This window comes from Micromys minutus (assembly GCF_963924665.1).
Source record: "Micromys minutus genome assembly, chromosome: 28".
NCBI lineage: Eukaryota > Metazoa > Chordata > Mammalia > Rodentia > Muridae > Micromys > Micromys minutus.
In genome coordinates this window covers 17,368,980-17,374,979 of record NC_137963.1, presented here as the reverse complement: position 1 = coordinate 17,374,979, position 6,000 = coordinate 17,368,980, and positions in this window count along the sequence as shown.

Sequence of the window (6,000 nt, the reverse complement as noted above, 5' to 3'; positions counted from 1 at the left end):
GGGTGGGATCTAGTTTTACACATGTGGATTTCTGGTCATCTTAACATCCTTGTAATACAGTATGTTTTGGCTCAAACTGAATGATATCTATGTACTTGATGAAAGCAATTGGCAACAGATGGGTTTCTTTCTAGGACCACGATTCCATTGCACAGGTCCACATGCCTCCTTCTGTGCTACTACTATATTAGTTCTGTCTTTTGGTTCTAAAGATTTATTTATTGTATGCACGTGAGTGCACTGTTTCTGTCTTCAAACACACCAGAACCAGGCATCAGATCCCATTACAGATGGTTGTGAGCCACCATGTGGCTGCTGGGAATTGAACTCAGGACCTCTGGAAGAGCAGTCGGTGCTCTTAACCGCTGAGCCAGCTCTCCAGTTCCCGTATTAGTTTCCGTTGCTGCTGTTTAACAGAACAGACACATTAAGAACAACAGTTTAGTGCTCATCGAAAAGCTGAGCAGAAAGTATGGATTTCCTCTTGTGCTAATACTTTAATTGTTGCTGGGACAAAATGTCTGACAGAAACATCTGAGGAAGGGGTTCATTCTGGCTCGGGCAGCTGCATCCACAGCCTGGAAAAGGAGAGATAAATGAAGGCATTTGCTTTATTTCCTTCTTTTGACTCAGCCCGAGAGTCCAGCCCATAAAATTGAGCTATCCAATCAGTGCGAGTCGTGTCTCAATTAATTGTTTCTATAAAACGCCCCACAGGCACATTCAGACACCTGTTTCTATGGTGATTCTGGTCAGTCAAGTTGCCGATGAAGATTAGTCAGTGGCCTGTGTACCCCTCTTTATTATGAACACCCCAAACTGGTGTGTCAGAGTTGATACAATTAACGAACCAACCCCGACATAGCTTAAGTCCGAGGTTCACATTAGTGTCCATGTGTGATGTTGGACATTCTGTGGTTTTGCCGTGTTTTAAGACAGGCTGTGTCGCTCTCAGGCAGAGTCCTACTCAGTTGCTCCGTGTTACCCTTGAGCTCCCAGTGTAGCCTAGGTGGGCTTTGGTCTTGTAGCTCTTCTTTGCAAGAAACTGGGATTACAGATGTGTGTGTCACCGTGGATGGCTGCTGCTGCTGCTGCTGCTGCCTCCTCCTCCTCCTGTTCCTCCTCTTCTAATTATTTTATTTTTGGGCAGGCTGGAGAGTCAGCTCAGTGGTTAAGAGCACTGGCTGCTCTTAGAGAGGACCAGGGTTCAGTTCTCAGCACCCACATGGTGGCTCACAACTATTTCTAACTCCAGGTCTGGGAATCTGACGCCCCCTTTGGGCCTCCGAGGGAAATGCATGCATGGAGTAGATTACAAACACGCAAGCAAAAAAACACTTCAAAATTCTTTTAGTAGTGGCAAAAGTGACAAAATGTATTAAGTAAGAAACATTTATTCTCCAGGGCAGGGAATTAAACTCAGGGTGGCATACATCTTAGAACAGCTTTAATTCTGAGCTTCATGCCCAGTGCGCTATCGTCCATTATTAAGTTCATAGCAAGTACATTATCTATCCATTATAGTATTTAAAAGAAAAAGGCTTCTAAAATTCAAATTTTGTACCTATTAAGCAATGATTCCTCATGTAGCCTCTCAGCAATGCTGGGCAAATTTATTTAACTGCAGTCACCTAGCACTTGTTCCTTACGGTGACCTTACTAACTTAAGGTTTTCAAGTTCATCCATGTCGCAGCATGTGTTAGCATGTCCTTGCTGCTTAAAACTGAGCGGTATAGCTGGGAGTTATGAACGCCCATGCTTACTTACCTGGCCAAGGTCACCTGACATGGCCAGCAAAGAATGAAACCAGGCTTGGGTGGGAGGGGCCACAGCAAGACTGAGGCTGTGACAGTTTTATGGAGAAAGAATATAAAGGCAAATTGCCAGAATCAATAGGGTTGTGGTTGCCAGGATACAATGATGTTTGGAAGCTACGTAAGGTACACAGGATTAATGTCTAAGACCAATTGTCCTGTCAGGCTTCCTTGGCCACCAGAAGATCATACAGAGAAACACAAATTGCTCTGAATGCTTCACAGCCTGGGGAGCATGAAGCCAGACACTGCCCCAGGAGCCATGCACTTTAACCTGAAAAACATATAATACCTCTTAAGGCAACCAGACCAGGCCAACTCCCTCAGGGGGTGGTGGTGCATGCCTGGAATCCCAAAAGTTGGGAGACAGAGGCAGGAGGATGGCTGTGAGTTTGAGGCCAGTGTGGTCTACACGGTGAGTTCCAGGATGCTAGGACCACAGAGAGACCCTGTTTCAAACAAGGTGGATACCACATGACATGCACGTGCTCCATTTAGTTTACCATCCCCACCAAAGAACAGACACTTGTAACCTTTTGGTTATTCTAAATAATGCTGCTACCAATACAAGTGTGGGTGCACAAGCCTCTCTTTAGTTTGCTGGAGTCAGACCTGGTGAATCACACATCAGTTTTTATTTTTACTTTTTTGAGAAACCACTGTTGTGCACCAGCCGTGTTTTTGTAAAATCTCCAGGTGACTGTGGTGCGTGCTAAAGTTTGAGAACCTCAGTCCTGTGTTCGAGTTCTATCTTCGTTTGCATGAACCTAAGGTCCATATCCATGGCTCTGCTAAGGAAGCACGGTAGTTGTTCCTCTTGTTCCTAGGACAAAACACCTGACAAAGCAACCTAGAGGAGGTCTTGGAGAAGCTCCCAGCTGGGGTGGAGGGAGCGTGAGGGAGCTGGTTACAGTCAGGAACACGGGGTCTGAGAGAAGTGGAGTCAGCATATAATTCTTAAGTCCAGTGGCCCAGTGACTCGACTCACCTCTTCAGAGAGGTCCCATTTCCTAAAGGTTCCATCTCTCCAAATAGTACCCCCTTGTACTGGCTGGTTTTGTGTCAACTTGACACAAGCTGGAGTTATCACAGAAAGGAGCCTTTGTTGAGGAAATGTCTCCACGAGATCCAGCTGTAAGACATTTTCTCAATTAGCGATCACGGGGGAGGGCCCAGCCTATTGTGGGTGGAGCCATCCCTGGCCCAGCCCATTGTGGGTGGTGCCATCCCTGGGCTGGTAGACCTGGGTTGTATAAGAAAGCAGGCTGAGCAAGCCAGGGGAAGCAAGCCAGTAAGCAACATCCTTCCATGGCCTCTGCATCAGCTCCTGCTTCCTGACCTGCTTGAGTTCCAGTCCTGACTTCTTCTGGTGATGAACAGCGATGTGGAAGTGTAAGCTGAATAAACCCTTTCCTTCTCAACTTGTTTCTTGGTCATGGTGCTTGGGCAGGAATAGAAACCCTGACTCAGACACTCCTACTGGCTCAAACACAATGTGTCATGATCATGGGTAACTTTGTTCAAATCATAATAGTAATACAGAAGTTGTCTAACTCTGCTGATGTGCCATTGGCAGGAACTTACTCTCATCACAACACTTTACTACACAATGTATCACTGTGGTTGGAGAGACAGAAGTCTCGGGGAGAGGATAGTGACCAGACACAGAATGAACTCCTGGTCTTATATTTCCAATTTTGTTCATGGCACCACTAGATTCCCAGGAATTTATAACAGAAACTTGGCAGTCACCTTGGACACCATCTTCTTTTCTTCACTCCGTGTCTATCATTAGTTAGATCTGGTTGGTTCTATTTCTTAAATCTTTCCATTTCCCCCATTATTGCTTTTCCTTATTCATGGCATTGTTATAGGCGTCTGTGTCTCCATCTTCTTCGGAAGGTATCATCCACACTGCTGCTAGAAGAAATCCTAAAGTTTGAACCAAACTGCTCCCATTGTAAACCCATACCTAATATTAATACGTCCTCTCCTTCTTACCCACGACCAACCTCTAGCATTGTTTGTTTTGAGATAGGATCTTACTATGCAGGTTAGGCTGGCTTCAGCCTCCCGAAGGCTAGGTAGAGGCAAGAGCCACCACTGCTGACTTGTGTGTTTCATTAGTCACTACTGTGGAAGGTTGTAGATAACTCCAAGTCACACTTTAATACCTGTCAAAATACTTAACATCAGTCAAAAGATTTCATTGCTTAACATTTATTTAATTTGTTTGAGACCAGATTTTACTATGCGTCTCCAAAGTGCTGGGATCAAAAGTTTATGTCCCCATGCCTGGCTATTTATTTGTGCATGTGCATGTGTGTGTGTGTGTGTGTGTGTGTGTGTGCCCACGTTTGGGTGCCTGCAGAGGACAGAAGGCATCATGGTCCCCTGGAGCTGTAGTTACAGATGGTTGTAAGCCTCCTGACAGGAGCGCTGGGAATCAAACCCGGGTCCTCAGCAAGAGCAGCGCTCCACTCTTAACCACAAAGCCTCCTCTTCAGCCTTGTCGTATATTTGCTTATTTATTTACTTTTAATTTGAAGATTTAATTTAGGGCTAGAGGGATGGTTCAGTGGTTAAGAGCACTGGATGCTGTTCCAAAGATCCAGGGTTTCAATCTTAAAACCGACAAGGAATCTTAACAATCCTATTAACTCCAGATCCAGAGAACCTGGCGCCCTCTTCTGGTCTCTTTGGACAGTGTACAGGGGAGATGCACACACATGCAAAAAGCAGGCAAAGCACCCATAAATAATAATAATAATAATCATAATCACAATAATTATAATAATAATCACAATAATTCAATTAAATTTGCTTAGAAAAATTACCACTAATAATTTTGGGATAAACTTTCTACAAATGAACCCCTGCCCCAGCCAAATCACTTTTAAGTCTAAGTATTGAATTTACAAAATACATTTTATGACTGAAAAATTCACAACTTTTTTTTTCTTTTAGTTTGCATCTTAGTTGAACTCTGTCTCTCTCTCTCTCTCTCCTCCCTTTTGTAACAAATGGAAAGAGGAATCTGAGGGACCCAGGACATTAAACCTTTCAAGAGTAAGGAACACTTTAGACGCAGGGAAGAGATGTCATCTCATCACCAATAATTCTGTTACCAGACAAATATACAGACCATTCAGTAAAAGCAGCCAAGGGCCAATGCAGCATTTCATCTGTTTCTAGCTTTGTGAAACATCTGGAATTTACAAAGGCAAACTGGCTACTCACACCTCCTATGTAAGGACAGAGTTTTTGTACTTTTCTACCTGCTGTGTTTCTCAAGTCACTTAAGAGGCACTAATATTTGTTGAATAAATACATTCTTCTAGAATCGTTAAGAATCATTATCATAGGTCACGTGTCAATAGATGATGGTCAAGGTGATAAAAGAGTAAACAGCCACAAGTTAATAATAGTTTGACCGCCGCGGGTTAACGGTAATTAATACAAATTTTTAATTTGAAGATTTAATTTAGGGCTAGAAAGATGGTTCAGTGTTTAAGAACACTGACTGCTCTTCCAAAAGATCCAGGGTTCGACAAATAGGAGGGTACATGTCTTGTTCTTCTGAACTAGACTTTAGATAACAACCTCTTCAGCATCTTTTCCTACCGCTACAAAATACAAAACAATTTCCAGGGTATCTCAATTAGGTATAACTCCAAGAACGACACTGAATCCCAGAATCGACCTCATTCCAGCATTCATTCCAGGACTGAGGATCCCTCCTCCAAATTTGATTTCTGTGGCCCAGATATACGATGAATTCCTGTGGGAGACCTTTGCAAAAATCTCTTCTTCCAGAAGCTCACCGACCGTCTCCAGACGCTGGAGGTCAGGCTAAGTTCGGATTCAGTGGCAGCGAAAACGCGACGCTTACCGGCTTCTGCAAAGGCATTTTTCAGATGTCTGCAAGTATTCTTCGGAGCGAGAGCCTTGGCTCGGGGACAGATGGGGGGAAACGACGCCCAGCACCCTCAAGACAGTCCCCGGAGCGCCCCTCGATCCGCCATCCTGCTGGCCCGGAGCCGCCCACGCGCCGAACCTAGGCTGGCAAGGAAAAGCCTACGTAGTGCTGATGCCCTAGACACGCCAGTGGCCCACGGGAGAGACTGATTGTCACCGACAGACCCGGGAAAGGGGCGGGGCGGAGGAGTCTTCCAAAGCGCCTGC